The 16,966-nt window shown below is 42.1% G+C and overlaps 1 pseudogene; it reads left to right on the plus strand.

The window, feature by feature from the left end:
- Nucleotides 1-7,060: 7,060 nt before the first annotated feature.
- LOC124004139 lies at nucleotides 7,061-14,263 on the plus strand (annotated as a pseudogene).
- Nucleotides 14,264-16,966: the final 2,703 nt, after the last annotated feature.

Genomic DNA, 16,966 nt, shown 5'->3' on the forward strand with positions numbered 1-16,966 from the left:
TGGTAATGCTGCAATTAATTGGTTGTAATTGTGGGTAGAGCAGACATTTCCATATGTCTGTATTAGCTGCATGTGTGACATAACTCCACAAGTCCTATTTATGATATCATTCACTAAATTTATACCTTTTTAAAAAATGTCTTCGATAAAAACAGTTTTTTTTAATCAGTTAGTATATTTGAATTTAACCACAATATTTGTTGTACTATTTGTTCCGTCCTTTCAGGTGGATTAAATTGAAATTGCAACCAACTTTCTAAGGCTTGTTTAAAAAAATAAAGATATTTTGGAGATTATTTCCTTTTCAAACAACCAAAAGTGAGCAGGTGTAATCTGAATAAAGGGGAAAAGGCCCTTCCTGAATATAGGATGAGACATTCGTACCAATTGACTAGAGAACCAGTTTGGATTTAAGTATAACTTTTGTATGACTGATGCCTTTAGTGAGAGGTCTATTGCTTTAATATTTAATCATTTCTGCCCACCGAATTCATATTTGTTATATAAATAGGCCCTTTTAATTTTATCCAAATAAAATTTAATATTTTTTGTTCATATAATTTAAAAAGTAGGTCACTAGGTGTAGGCAAAACCATAAGCAAATAGGTAAACTGTGATATAACTAAGGAGTTAATAATCAGGGTGATTTTTCCACAAATAGATAGGTATTTTCCTTTCCATGGTAGCAAGATCTTATCTATTTTTGCTAACTTTCTATAAACATTTATTGGAGTGAGATCATTTCTTTCCTTTGGGATTTGTATACCGAGTATGTCTACATCTCCGTCAGACCATTTCATTGGTAAACTACATGGTAATGTATAATGTGCATTTTTTAGTGATCCAATACGTAATATGGTACATTTATCATAATTTGGTTTTAATCCAGAGAGGATAGCAAAAGTATCTAGATCCTCTAAGAGGCCGTGGAGAGACTCCAATTGTGGTTTTAAAAGAAAACATGAATCATCAGCGTACAATGACACCTTAGTTTTCACGGATTTCCAATCCCTTAATATTATTGTTTGATCTAATCTTTGCAGCTAACATTTCGATATGCCGATAGTGGACAACCTTGTTTAACCCCTCTAGATAGTTTAAAACTTTCTGAGATGTAGCCATTATTTATTATTTTACACCTGTACATAACCTTAACCCCTTTTATAAGAGATTCCCCAAAATTGAAATATTCTAGGCATTTATATATAAACTCCAGTTGTACTTTATCAAAAGCCTTTTGTCTTATATTATCTCCAATGTATCGTCCATGTAAAAAACCTGTCTGATTAAGATAAATCATATCTGACAATACTTTTTAATTCTGTGTGCCAAGCATTTTGCTAGGATTTTTGCATCACAACACTGAAGTGTAAGAGGTCTCCAATTTTTTAAATGGACTGGATCTTTATATATACCACTTGGGTCCTGTTTCAGTAATAATTATATCAGACCTTGTTGCGTGTCTGATAATCTACCATTTATATAGGAGTGGTTAAAACAAGCCAACAATGGTCCTTTGAGTATACCAAAACAAGCTTTGTATACTTCCACTGGTATGCCATCCAGCCCTGGAGTTTTCACATCCTTAAATGCCCCAATTGCCTCAAGCAGTTCCTCCTCTGTAATTTGGCCTTCACATGAGTCTTTCTGTACATATATTAATTTTACATTATTATTGGGAAAAAAAATCCATACAATTAGTTTCAGTTAGTGGAGATGGAGGAGTCTGAAATGAAAACATATTCCCAAAGTACTTTACTTCCTCCTTCAAAATATCATCCGGTGAATCATGTGTGACTCCATCATTTGTAACAAGTTTAAATACATTTTTTGGGGTAGCATTTCTATATTGAAGATTGAAAAAGAATTGAGCATTTTTCCCCATATTCCATCCAGTTCGCTTTATTTTTATAATATATTACACTAGATCTTTCTTGAATAAGTTCCTCCATTTCTTTTTGTTTTTCCTTATTCTGTGCCTCTACAGTACCGTTTTTATTGCTATCTAACTGTGCTGTTAGTCCTTCAATTTCCTTTGTTAATATGGACTCTTTTTATTTAAATTGCTTTTGCTTTATAGATGAGTACTGTATTGAATTGCCTCTAAAGGCACATTTAAAAGTGTCCCATACAGTAAGGGGATCTGCTGTACCTATGTTATGTCTGAATAAGTCAGTTATAAATTCTTCTGTCCTAGTTCTAAACAATTTATCATCTAGTAGGCTTTGATTAAATTTCCAATATCCTCGCCCCCATGGAAATTCTGTAAGAGTAATATATATGCCAATTATGTGATGATCCGACCGCATTCTGTCCCTGCCAGAGAGAATGGTATAAGAAAGTAGTCAAGGCGACTAGCTTAATTAAGCCTCCGCCATGTATATCTCACTAGGTCAGGGTATTTTAGTCTCCATATATCCACTAATTTCAATATATCCATGACATTCATGATTTCCTTAAATGCCTGAGGGTGATAGTTTGTAGTGTGATTTCCTTTCTGGTATTTAAGACCGTATTAAAATCCCCCACCATAATAATATAGTCTAGTGTTGCTTGAAGCGTTGTAGTGTTGCTTATATTTTCAAAGAAGCTTGGATCATCATTATTCGGACCGTATAGGTTAATAAGCCATATGTTTATTGTCCAATATCATATTTAAAATAATCCATCTACCTTGAGGATCTGTTTGGACAATTGGGTTTGAGTCAAAGAGCGGGAAGACTGAGGAACAAAGGGAAGAAGCTGTGCTATCGTAAATACAGTGTCTTATGCATTCTAAATTACCGGCCATTTGGAAAAGGAAAATGCAATAAATATTTACTCTGAGCTGCAACTCAAGACTCTTGAATTACAAATGTACTCGGTTGCAGCTGCACAGATCGGTAGGTTGGTGGTAGATGGAAGGCCAGCATGCATAAAACAGTTAGGGACCCTGTGTTGCCCAACCAAGTCCTTTGAAGAATGTCTCTGGTGGTTAATTGGAAACGTTGTAGTAACGTCGTTGTGTGATAGACGGAATACTTTGTTCAGGACATCCTTGCCAACCCTCAGAACCTTGAGGGCAGTGCTGATAGACGGAATACTCTGTCTGTTCCATCCTAACCCTCGTTTGCATCTGCTGTTGCTAACTCAACGGCTAGAAGGTATCGCTTCTGTAGTGAATAAGAGTTCAAAGTTCATACCATTTGCAACCAAAGCTCACGCTGATGTTGGCTTCGTTCTGTAGTTATTATCTGAACCATTCTGACATATGTCATCTTATCATTGATGAGAATGTCTCAGATGACAACCGAAGTGACATCATGTTCATTAAGTACCACCGCATATGTTCAATTGATCGGATTACCATAATATAGTTCATTTCCCCCCCACCTTCTGATGTTCCCAGAATCTCTATGTTAACCAATGGTTTTGCAAATGTAACCTCAGTAGGGTAGAGAGAGGAAAAAGGGGGAAAGAGGTATGTATGACTGTCATAAACCAACCCCCCCCCCAGGCCAACGTCATGACACTGACTACATCCTTGCTTTGGAAAGGCTGGCAAGTACATGTGAGTATGCATGATTTCTTGATGATGCTCTTCGAGACAAGTTTGTATGTGGTCTCAAAGGTGAAGCATATCACAGAAGGCTTCTGTCAGAGAAGGACCTGATCTTTAAGAAAGCCTGTGATATCGCACTTGCCCAAATGGATACTATTGAGCTATAGGGACATGCAGAATTTCAGAAAGGTGTTCACAAGGTCAGTGATGCACGTGGTGAAAAAGGCTCGTCGTCACACTTTTCTCAGTCCCGTCCTCAAGATTACACAAGAACAAAGCAGTCCACATCACAAAGGTCTAAGCCAAGTTGCTACAGATGTGGAGGAGATAATCATCAGCACAGTGGATGTCGATTCCAAAATTAAAAGTACCACAATTGTGGAAAGGTTGGACATCTACAGAGAGTGTGTAAAGCTCCAAAAGGCATGGCAAAAGCACACAAAGTGTCAGACGCAGCACAAGAAGAGGAAGGTACAACTGAAACTGTGTACACAGCTCAACAACAAAAATATGGAATCTATCTCAGCATGGAGTTAGCGGAAAACCAGTGAAAATGCAGCTGGACACCGGCGCGTCTGTATCACTTGTTCCAGAAAGACTCTACAAAGAAAAAACGAAAGAGTGCCCTATTCAGCCAGCATCCATCAGCCTTTCTTCATACACTGGTGACGCTATTCCTGTGTTAGGGCAGATCCAGGTACCAGTCCAGTATGAGGAGAAGGAGTGGATGCTACCGCTTGTCATTGTTAAAGGATAAAAGTCTGCCTTGCTGGCTACAAAAGATAGAGTTGAACTGGGGATAAATCTTCACTCTGAAAAATGACAAACCAGTGAGTCAGGCTACACTAACATGCTGGAGAAGCACAAATAACTTTTCAAAGATGGCTATGGCGAAACACAAGACTTCACACCAATAGTCAGAGTGCAAGAAGGAACCAAGCCTATCTTTCACAAACCACGTCCAGTTCCCTATGCTCTTAAGGAAGCAGTAGAGAAGGAACGGGACCACCTACAGAGGAACAACATCACGAAAGTATTGAGGAGCGACTGGGCTGCTCCGATCGTTACAGTGCCAAAGACAAACAAGACCGTCAGAATGTGCGGAGACGACAAGGTCACAGTAAATTGCTGCATACAGAGGAATATCACCTATCAAACGCTGAAGATCTGTTTGCCTCTAGCTGGTGGGAAGGTTTTCAGTAAGCTGGACCTGGCATTCACTTATCAGCGGCTGAAGCTGGATCCGGAGTCAGAACAGTATCTGACCATCAACACACACAAGGGGCTATTCAGATTCAAATCGTTTGGCCTATGGAATCTCGACAGCTCCAGCGATATTCTAACATACAATGGATCAGATTTTGGACGGTATAGACAATGTTGTGTGCTTCATGGACGACATCCTCGTGTCAGCACCAACCATTGGAGAGAACCTTGTAGTGCAGAGCGGAGGTCATTTTTGGGGCTCCTGAACTTTTAATGGAAAGTTTTTGGCAAACTTGTCCACAATGTTGCATCCGCTTCACCAACTGCTGCAGGCCGATTTAAGGTGGAATTGGTCACCACAATGCAAAGCAGCATTCAAGACTTGCAAACAGCGTCGGCTAACGAGCAAGTGGCTTGCCCACTACGACACAGAGTTGAAGCTGAGACTTGCATGTGATGCATCTCCATACAGAGTAGGAGCCGTCATCTCACATGTTCTGCCGTCAGGTGAAGAACAGCCGATTGCATTTGCATCACGGAAAAATTATGCTCAAATTGAGAAGGAAGCCCTGAGCATAATATTCGGAGTGAAGAAGTTTCACAAATACCTCTACGGAGGAAGTTCCAACTGCTGACAGATCACAAGCCTCTGTTGGCCATCCTTGGACCAAGATCAGCCATACCAACCCTTGCTACACTTCAAATGCAACGTTGGGCTCTGATATTCCTAGCCTACGACTATGAGATCGAGTACAGATGATCCAGTGATCATCTGGATCCAGTGATCATCTGGATCCAGGGATTATCTGGATCCAGGGATTATCTGGATCCAGTGATCTGCAAATGCAGATGCACTAAGACTACCATGCAATGGTAACTCCAACAGTGAAGATGATAGAGCAGTCATCCAGATCTCGCTCATCGACAAACTGCCCATATCTGCTTCAGACATAGCAACGGAAACGAGGAAAGACCCAGTGCTTTCCAAAGTCTTGGACTTAACGCTAGGCGGTTGGCCAACCTTCATAGATGATGAGAACCTTCATCAACAAGAAAGACCAGGTGTCCACTGATCAAGGATGTGTTCTGTGAGGATCAAGGGGGGTGGTACGTCACAAATTCCAGAGGAGACTGCCATCTGACCTGCATTAGGGACATCCAGGGATCACTCGAATGAAAGCACTCGCCCGCAGTTATCTGTGGTGGCCTGGACTGGATCAGGACATTCAACAGCATGTTCTATTTTTTATTTTACCATTATTTAACTAAGCAAGTCAGTTAAGTTATTCTTATTTCCAATGACGGTCTAGGAACAGTGGGTTAACTGCCTTGTTCAGGGGCAGAACGACAGATTTGTACCTTATCAGCTCGGGGATTAGATCTTGCAACATTTCGGTTACTAGTCCAACACTGTGCTACGCTGCCGCCCCACTGCTCACCTTGTGAATCAGTTTGCAACAAGCCTGCTGCTGCACCTCCTCATCCATGGTCCTGGGCTGAAACACCATGGGAACACATCCATGTGGATTCCGTCGAGATTGACAAGCAACACTTCCTTGTTGTCGTCGATGTCCATTCCAAGTGGGTGGAAGTGTTCCCTACTCAACTGACCACAGCTGAGAAGACCATCAATCCAAAATCAGCCATACCAACCCCATCAATCCATCAATCAACCATCAATCTTCTCAGACACCTGTTCGCATCCGTTGGATTAGTCAAGGAGCTCGTGTAGGACAATAGCCCTCCTTTCACGGCAAACGATTGTGAAATGTTCCTCAAGAACAACGGAGTAAGTCACATCCTGTCACCATCTTACCATCCGGCATCAAACGGAGCATCGGAGAGAGCCGTGCAAACCATTAAGAAGGCCTGGACTAGACTCGAGGTTCAGTCTGTGCCCACCCACCAAAAGCTTCCCTGATTCCTGTTTACTTACTTAACACACCACACACAGTAACGGAATGTACACCAGCTGAACTGTTTCTGAAACTCCAACCACGTACCCATCTGACGTTGTTGAAACCAGACTAATCAAGCATTGTAGCAAAGCAGAAGCTACAGCAGAAGAAAGCTCATGACAGACACTCAAAGACTGTCAGAGAATTCAAAGAGGAAGAGAGGGTGAAGGGACGCGATTTCAGACACTCCAAGTGCCTGTGGAACTCAGGTGTGATCTTGCAACGTAGAGGACCTTTGACTTACCAAGTCCAAATTGGTCATCGCCATGTCAACATTCATGTGGATCATCAGCTACGTCCAACGCTCCAGCAGAGACATGCCGAGAGAACAATAACAATAACGACCCCCAGGACTATGCTCCTGACTGTGGACGTACGGGCCCACCACCAGAAGCCCAGGAGGAGCGGAGATATCCTATTCGACAGCGAAGGACACCTCAAAAGCTTGACCTGTTTCAGGAGGTAACAGACAGTAAAACAAAACACTAATATTTCCTAGATAAAAGGAAATAAAAAAGAACATTACCTGGGTTAGTTATTAGGACACAAATTCCATCTTCGGGGCAGAATAATCCGCTGGATTTGTGCTGGGTTCTGAAAAGTCTGCTTCAACCCAATAGTTGAAAAATGTTTAAGAATGCATTGTTCAGCTATTGCATTAGTAGTTCCCTAACATATTTACCTTGTTCTCTGGGTTAAACACTATGGGGGAGGAGTGTAGTATCTGTGATATACATATGTTTATATTAGTTACTATGCTGTTACTAAGCAGTTATGTATTACGGCAGTATTACGTTACTACACCTAACAGGAAATGCACATGCGCACTATTGTGCCGGGGGCTGTAGAGCACAAGAGGTTTAGACTAAACAAAACTAACTGTACTCCCGTCTCCTGCCTGGTCCTTTCTCCACAAAACCAATATTACACCAATGACACACTATTATTGTGCAAACATGCAAATTCACTGAACACAGGGGCATAATAGCCTACACACGGTTCAGAGACCCACACATGATAATAAAGCATAATAGCCTACACACGGTTCAGAGACCCACACATGATAATAAAGTCATAGAACCCCCCCCCACCCACTGAGCGACGCAGTCTGGAAACGCTGTTCTGTCCGCCCCACATAACCTGCACTGTATTTAGAAAACTATACATTCTAGAAACATTTAACAAGACTAGGCCAATGAAAGAGGACATAGACATAACATTGAACATTTAAAAACACTTAGCTCTCCCAGCTGACGGGACCCCCCATGGGGTCTGGGAGTGTGCACCACCCTTGCGCCGGTCGGTGTGGCAGACCAACAGTGGATACCTATCCATGGTGCACTGAATAGGCCACACACTGGACAGGAACAACTAGGCTGTACTCAGATTCAGGGTGATCACTGTAGGTTTTGGCCTGATTAATTATGTAGAATAGAGGAGCACACTACTCACAGTGCGCTCTGTTTACAAACACTGATTAAGCTTAGCTAATTAATTTCCATGTTGAAGAGCATGCTACAACACACAGAGCGGTCTGTTCCCAAAAGTAGGGGAGATGGCTCAAACTCGTAGCACCACTATCTTATCTGGTTCCCCAAATTCCACCTTACTACTTGTCTTTGTCGCCAGCTGCCCTACCCAGCAGCAAACAACAACCTCCCCCTGTTAAGGTGAATGCAATACAGATACTTGCCAAAGCTACAAGCGCAATGTTCAAAGCACAGCTCCCCCACCCAGACCTGCCTGCTTCTTCTGTGGGTTTTATGGCTTACTACAACCCAAAAAGATGTATTGCCGCCACCAGCTGGACGGGTTAGAACCCCCCCCTAGAAAAATAAATCCATACATAATAGGGTAACTAACTTAATCCACCCTAATAGCAATAGTACATTGCCAAAACAAACAAAACTCCCACTTCTTCCTTTTAATTCTCCATATCTCCCTTCTCAGGCTCTACGACCTGAAGGTGTTACGGCTTGTGCCAATAATCCATGTAAATCTTTCAGGTCCAGGAAGCGCTGCCATTATTTAACTATAAAGGCCAAAGTCTTAACCTTTAAAATGGAAAGATCCTGCTAGTGAAAGGCAACCCCTGCAGCCTGCAGTGTAGGCCTATCCACCACCATGGACACCTCTGATGCACTATTCAAACCCTCAACCCTTTTCACAGCTGCTGCATATGGTTCCCACCGCAATTGCAACATATCACTTATTCATCACTTTTATGACAGCAATGGTCTTTTCTGTAAACACTTGGTACATGACCAAAACAGACCTGTCTGTGCTCTCAGCACTGCCTTTTATCAGTTTCCTAGGCAGAGATTTGCAAGCAGGCACAGGTGTGAGCAATTAGTTCATGCTTTGGTGACATCCTCCATTACATGCTGTCCCACAGCTTCACCACAGTATGAAATGCAATCAAATGCCTTCTATAAAAGGCATAATGTAGAACCAAATATGCATGTAATTTAATGAACATCTTAAATTACTATATTTTCATGAAGTTGTTTATAAAATCTTGAAGTCTAGTAAAAAAACTAACTAATGGAAATGTTTACTTTACCAGCGCATAGACCAAATTAATTAACCTTGTGAGGAAAAGTTTTTTTTTTTCAGGAATAAATGGTCTGGAATAAACTGCAGATACTAATTAGTATATAATTACTATTGTGTGACAGTGTTTCATCATACAGTTACCCATTGCTCATTCCACTTTACCAACAGTGGTGGCTTCTCCACTCTTTCTCTGTTAGGAATTAAATATTTATTTGAGCACCTCAGCCCCTATTTAGTCTTTCCTCTCTGCATTTAAATGATGTCAGTGTTTGAACACACACTGGCATTTCCTCTGACTAATTCATATGAATGCTTCACACTAAATAGTTGAATCAATGTTTTCACGTCATTTCAATTAAATTACATTTAACCAACGTGGAATAGAAGTTGAATTGACGTCTGTGCCCAGTGGGTTAGAACTGAAGTGCTGGGTTACATCTAGCTGTGACTGCGTCTCAAATTCATGTGGGTTGCCAAAGTATATCTGAAGTCACAACCTCATTTGTCAAATTAGCTATATCATAGAGTGATATGTAACAGCTGTCATTTCAGCTTGATCAGCTTAAAAAGGCACTGCTGTGGTCAATCCGACGTCTGCGTTGGCCTTGCAGCATTTACAGTGATACAGCCACCGCAGAAGTCAGGGCATTCATGCTTTGTGGGAGCAGCGCTATTGTGAAGGAAGTGAGTGTTCATTTTTGTACTTAAAAAAAAAAGATTTAGTCTACTTAGTTATTGTGACTAAAATACCCTTAAGTCTTAGACAGATTCTTGTCATGTAAAAGAATGATTTAGTCTTAGTGTCAAAATTACAAAAAGAGTGGACCATTTTAGTCTTTCATGCCCTTTTTGAGTTACATCACATTTGTATTGCCTCAACCTATAGTAAACATAAATAACTGAATTCCATGAGCACAAACATGCATAGCCTTGTCCTACCAACATGTTTTCTGCATCACTTCCTATTATCTTACCTACAGCAGAAATGTGAGAAACACAGTATAAGAATATATACAAATTATCTGGCCATGTAAATTCCTTATTCAGCCTACATAGTTAGTTATCGCACATTACATATAAAACAAAGACGCAGAAGCGCAGCGAGGCAGCAGCATAATCATCAGATGATGCCGCAATGTACCTAAGCAATCCACAGATGCTGCAGACACATTGACACAAAAGTAGAACAGTGGCTATTGACTGTTTCGCCCAGTGATGTAGTCAAGTCACAAAACCTAGAGTCCAAATCGAGTCCCAAGTCCCCTGTGCCCAGAATCCAAGTTGCTATGGCGGAAGTCCGAGTCAATGTGCTCGAGTCTTGTCACTGGGTCCAAATTAACTCGATGTAAAGTTATTTACCCAGTCAGATATAGTATAGTGGCAAGAGGGATTTAGTCATTGTTTGCGATCCATTTTCTTTTCCTTCTTTGCCACCAAATGTTTGCATTATAGGGTCAGTTTTGCAATGGAGCACAGCCATATCTGAACGTTCCAAAACGTTGCGTCCTGCTAAATGTGCCCTAGGTTGTTAGCTACAGCTAGTTAATGTGGTCACATGACTGAACAAGGTGTAGCCTCAACAAAATGGTTAACAGTCCAGTTCGCAAGTAGCCTAGTATATTATAATTATAAGAACAGCCTGCCAATGCACAATAGAAATAACAAATATATAGCGCTGGTATTATGGGTCATATCTTTTGAACAATAACGGCTAGAATAAACTGTTTTTCTCTGAGCAAAAGAGGGAGACTTGGCTAGTACGTTGGCTATAGAACCTGTCTATGGGATGGTGATATTTTCTGATGTAGGCTAGGCCATGTGTGGTGCATCGTTCACCTTGCTGTCAGTGTTGCCAACTCCTCGGTAAGGAAAGTAGCTATTGGAAGTCCTAAAAGTCACTAGAAGTCGCTAAATGACGCCATCACCTAATTTGCATAATTGGCCAAGCATGTAATTGTGATGGACACTGTAGGAGAGAGGAATAACGTTGTGGGATAGACAAAAAAGTGAGTAAAAAACACCCTAAGTACATTTAGAACTACAAATTAACTTTCTTCTGTCGTTTTTTTCTTTCTTATGTCATAATTCCAATCCTCCTTTATCCGGGCTTGGGACCGGCAAAAGTGACCCAAAAGAGACACTCTGGCAGAGTTACTTAGTTTATTTCATTTTTGTTTAGTTTTCTTAATTTGGTTTGGTTTTTAACCTTATGGTCCACTTAGGAGCCTACAACAAGTCACAGTAAAACATGACATTTTTTAACCATGACATTTTTTGTTTACAATCTAAATGGACCAAAAAGAGACAATAGAAAAAACTGTCAATGTGAGAAAATTATAGTAACTAGTCTGGCCCTAATTCAGATTAATTGGGGTTTTTTTCAGACCTCCCTCCACACACGCACACGTTGTGCTGGCTCACAGAAAGAGTGGGTCATTGTCATTTTGGTCAAGGCTCTCTATGACAGGTTCAGTAACTGAGGGGGCTGACTTAAATGAGTAAGCAGCTGATGTGCCAAAAAGCTGCAAAACATTATCAGGCAGCTGGTGCTCATAGCAAGCCTCACCAGACAGCTTCAGTCCATATCAAATCTACAGGATGGAGTTAAGGGTCTGCAAGGACATCCGATTTCTAAGTTTGCTTTTTACCACACTCATCTGGCTGAACACTCTCGACATCAGCATTCGAGTGTGGCAAGGACAACACAGACACAGCAGCTATGGCAAGTTCTTGAAATGGGTTGATATCAGCTGCATCCCTGAACTTCCAAATCTCACTCCAGAAGCCCAGTGTGTTTTTGTCTCATTCCATTTACTAAGATGGATGGCACGCCATTGCTGGACAATCTTGTTTATTTCTCCAGGGCTCTTATTGTGCTTTAGAGTTTCCTAAATATTGAAAACTAACATGTACTGCAATGCTTTGATCTTGTCTGGCAGTCTCACCCTCAACTCATTAGTGAGGGAGATGGTGAAGGCTACACACCGCTTTCGGACATTGTTTTCATCCTGAAGGCACAAGGTGGAGCTCAGCTGCCTTTGACTCAAAAAGGTAACCAAGGTACGGTTTGGGACTGATGTATCCATCTATTGGCCCTTTGAGTACATGAGTAGTAGTTTCTTTGGAGCAATTAGATGATGAAGGCCTGATTCATGCAGTGTCCTCTGAACAGTTGATGTTGAGATGTGTTACTTGAACTCTGTGAAGCATTTATTTGGGCTGCAATTTCTAAGGCTGGTAACTCTGCAGTAATGATAACTCTGGGTCTTCCTTTCCTGTAGTGTTCCTCATGAGAGACAGTTTCTAAATAGCACTTGATGGTTTTTGTGACTGCACTTGAAGAAACTTTCAAAGTTCTTGACATTTTCTGGATTGACGGACCTTCATGTCTTAAAGTAATGATGGACTGTAATTTCTCTTTGCTAATTTAAGCTGTTTTTGCCATAATATGGAATTGGTCTTTCACCAAATAGGGCAACTGACTGGCTCAAACACAACTGACTGGCTCAAACACATTTAAAGAAGGAAGAAATTCAACAAATTACCTTAACAAAGCACACCTGTTAATTAAAATGCATTTCAGGTGACTACCTCATGAAGCTGATTGAGAGAATGCCAAGACTGTGCAAAGTTGTGATCAAGGCAAAGGGTAGCTACTTTGAAGAATCTCAATTATAAAATGTATTTTGATTTGTTTAACCGATTTATAGTCACAGTTGTGCATATACCCCCTCAAGCTGATACCATGATGGCACTCAAAGAACTTCAGTGGACTTTATGCAAACTGGAACCACATATCCTGATGCTGCATTTATTGTAGCTGGGGATTTTAACAAAGCAAGTTCTATCAACACATTGACTGTAGCACTTGCACTGATAAAACACTCGACCACTGCTACTCCACCTTCTGAGATATCTACAAGACCCTCCCCCGCCCTCTCTTCGGCAAATCTGATCACTATTCCATTTTGATCCTCCCTTCCTATAGGCAGAAACTCAAAAAGGAAGTACCCATGCTAAGGACTATTCAATGTGACCAATTGGAATTCACGCTTCAAGATTGTTTTGATCACGCGAACTGGGATATGTTCCGGGTAGCCTCCGAGTGTCACGACTTCTACCGAAGTCGGTTCCTCTCCTTGTTCGGGCGGTGTTCGGCGGTCGACATCACTGGTCTTCTAGCCATCATCAATCTATTTTTCATGTTCCATTTGTTTTGTCTGGTTGTCGCACTCACCTGGTTTCAATTGATTAAGGAACTTGTTAGGATGTAGAGGTAATGGAGGACTGCCTCCTTGGTTACTAAGTCACAACCATACAAACACTACCTACAACAGGTCACAATGCGGAAGGCTTGAACTCAAAAGCAACCAGTGGAAAGTTAGCAATTACCTCAGTTGCTCTTCAAGACCATATGGCACGAAACTTACTGCTTCAGAATTTGTCACTGTGTGACCCTGTGAAAACAAGATGGTGCTTAAGAGCCTCCACAAACACACTGCAAACGGAACCATGGACCTGTGAAACAGAAAGGGACCCAGCAACACGATGGAGAGGAGAAAGAGTATGTGCTTGACCCAGCAGCTCCACCACTGACATTGGCCCAGAAATTGGGTTTGGTGCAGTCCCCGGACAGGAAACTGAAGGTAGATGAATGGAGTCGGGTCGAGGCCTATTCATGAAGGGGACTCCAGGCAGCCCTGTGTGATCTGCATGGAGGAGTTTTGCTTACAGACTCAGGTTTTCCTCTCCTGCTCTCATGTGTTTCACAGAGCCTGTCTGCAGGCCTTTGGGAGGTTTTCAGGCAGGAAGTGCTGTCCTATGTGCAGGAAGGAGCAGTGTGAGACCAAAGTGATCCACGATGGAGCTCGCCTCTTCAAAGAGAGGTGTGCCATCAGAATTCAAGTGTGTTTGCTATGTTGTTCAGAAGTAGTACGGACATATGAGGAAAACAATTCCCCCAAAAGACAACAAGACAAATCAAATGGAACATGAAAAATAGATCGATGATGGCTAGAAGACCAGTGATGTTGACCGCCGAACACCGCCCGAACAAGGAGAGGAACCGACTTTGGCAGAAGTCGTGACACCGAGAATAACATTGACGAATACACTTATACGGTGACTGAATTTATCAGGAAGTGTATAGGAGATGTTGTACCCACTATGACTATTAAATCCTACTCAAACCAGAAACCATGGATAGATGGTAGCATTCCCGCAAAACTGAAAGCTCGACCCACCACATTTGCATGGCAAGGTGACTGGGAATATGGCCGATTACAAACAGTGTAGTTATTAACCCTGTAAGGCAATCAAACAGGCAAGTGTCAGTATAGAGACCAAGTGGAGTCGCAATTCAACCGATCCGTATGTGGCAGGGTCTACAGACAATCACGGACTACAAAGGGGAAAACCAGCTACGTCGCGGACACCGAGGTCTTGCACACCAGAATGTATTCTATTCTAGTTTCCTGAAATTGAGACGTTTTGAGAAATGGGTAAAATAAAGTATGTTTCTATAACTTCTTCGGGATAGGGGGCAGCATTTTCACTTTTGGATAAATAGCTTGCCCAAATTCAACTTCCTGCTACTCATCCCCAGAATATAAGACACAGTGGGGCAAAAAAGTATTTAGTCAGCCACCAATTGTGCAAGTTCTCCCACTTAAAAAGATGAGAGGCCTGTAATTTATCATAGGAACACTTCAACTATGACAGACAAAATGAGAAACAAAAATCCAGAATCACATTGTAAGATTTTTTAAATTAATTAATTTGCAAATTATGGTGGAAAATAAGTATTTGGTCACCTACAAACAAGCAAGATTTCTGGCTCTCACAGACATGTAACTTCTTCTTTGAGAGGCTCCTCTGTCCTCCACTCGTTACCTGTATTAATGGCACCTGTTTGAACTTGTTATCAGTATAAAATACACCTGTCCACAACCTCAAACAGTCACACTCCAAACTCCACTTTGGCCAAGACCAAAGAGCTGTCAAAGGACACCAGAAACAAAATTGTAGACCTGCACCAGGCTGGGAAGACTGAATCTGCAATAGGTAAGCAGCATGGTTTGAAGAAATCAACTGTGGGAGCAATTATTAGGAAATGGTAGACATACAAGACCACTGATAATCTCCCTCGATCTGGGGCTCCACGCAAGATCTCACCCCGTGGGGTCAAAATGATCACAAGAACGGTGAGCAAAAATCCCAGAACCACACAGGGGGACCTAGAGCCGACAGAGATGGCCGCCTCGCTTCGCGTTCCTAGGAAACTATGCAGTTTTTTGTTTTTTTACGTTTTATTTCTTACATTGGTACCCCAGGTCATCTTAGGTTTCATTACATACAGTCGAGAAGAACTACTGAACATAAGAGCAGCGTCAACTCACCATCAGTACGACCAAGAATATGACTTTCGCGAAGCGGACCCTGTGTTCTGCCTTTCACCCAGGACAATGGAATGGATCCCAGCCGGCGACCCTAAAAAAACGACTTCGAAAAAGGGGAAAACGAAGCGGTCTTCTGGTCAGACTCCGGAGACGGGCACATCGTGCACCACTCCCTAGCATTCTCCTCGCCAATGTCCAGTCTCTTGACAACAAGGTTGATGAAATCCGAGCAAGGGTAGCATTCCAGAGGGACATCAGAGACTGTAACGTTCTTTGCTTCACGGAAACATGGCTCACTGGAGAGACTCTATCGGAGACGTTGCAGCCAGCTGGTTTCTCCACGCATCGCGCCGACAGAAACAAACATCTTTCTGGTAAGGAGAGGGGCGGGGGCGTATGCTTTATGGTTAACGTGACGTGGTGTGGCCAAAACAACATACAGGAACTCAAGTCCTTCTGTTCACCTGATTTAGAATTCCTCACAATCAAATGTAGACCGCATTATCTACCAAGGGAATTCTCTTCGATTATAATCACAGCCGTATATATCCCCCCCAAGCAGACATATCGATGGCTCTGAACGAACTTTATTTGACTCTTTGCAAACTGAAACTATATATCCGGAGGCTGCATTCATTGTAGCTGGGGATTTTAACAAGGCTAATCTGAAAACAAGACTCCCTAAATTTTATCAGCATATCGATTGCGCAACCAGGGCTGGAAAAACCTTGGATCATTGCTATTCCAACTTCCGCGACGCATATAATGCCCTGCCCCGCCCTCCTTTCGGAAAAGATGACCACGACTCCATTTTGTTGATCCCTGCCTACAGACAGAAACTTAAACAAGAAGCTCCCGCGCTGAGGTCTGTTCAACGCTGGTCCGACCAATCTGACTCCACACTCCAAGACTGCTTCCATCACGTGGACTGGGATATGTTCCGTATTGCGTCAGACGACAACATTGACGAATACGCTGATTCGGTGTGCGAGTTCATTTAGAACGTGCGTTGAAGATGTCGTTCCCATAGCAACGATTAAAACATTCCCAAACCAGAAACCGTGGATTGATGGCAGCATTCGTGTGAAACTGAAAGCGCGACCACTGCTTTTAATCAGGGCAAGGTGACTGGAAACATGACCGAATACAAACAGTGTAACTATTCCCTCCGCAATGCAATCGAACAAGCTAAGCGTCAGTATAGAGACAAAGTAGAATCTCAATTCAACGGCTCAGACACAAGAGGTTTGTGGCAGGGTCTACAGTCAATCACGGATTACAAAAAGAAAACCAGCACCGTCACGGAC

The sequence above is a fragment of the Oncorhynchus gorbuscha genome, linkage group LG18 (genome assembly GCF_021184085.1).
Source record: "Oncorhynchus gorbuscha isolate QuinsamMale2020 ecotype Even-year linkage group LG18, OgorEven_v1.0, whole genome shotgun sequence".
In the NCBI taxonomy this organism is placed as follows: Eukaryota; Metazoa; Chordata; class Actinopteri; order Salmoniformes; family Salmonidae; genus Oncorhynchus; species Oncorhynchus gorbuscha.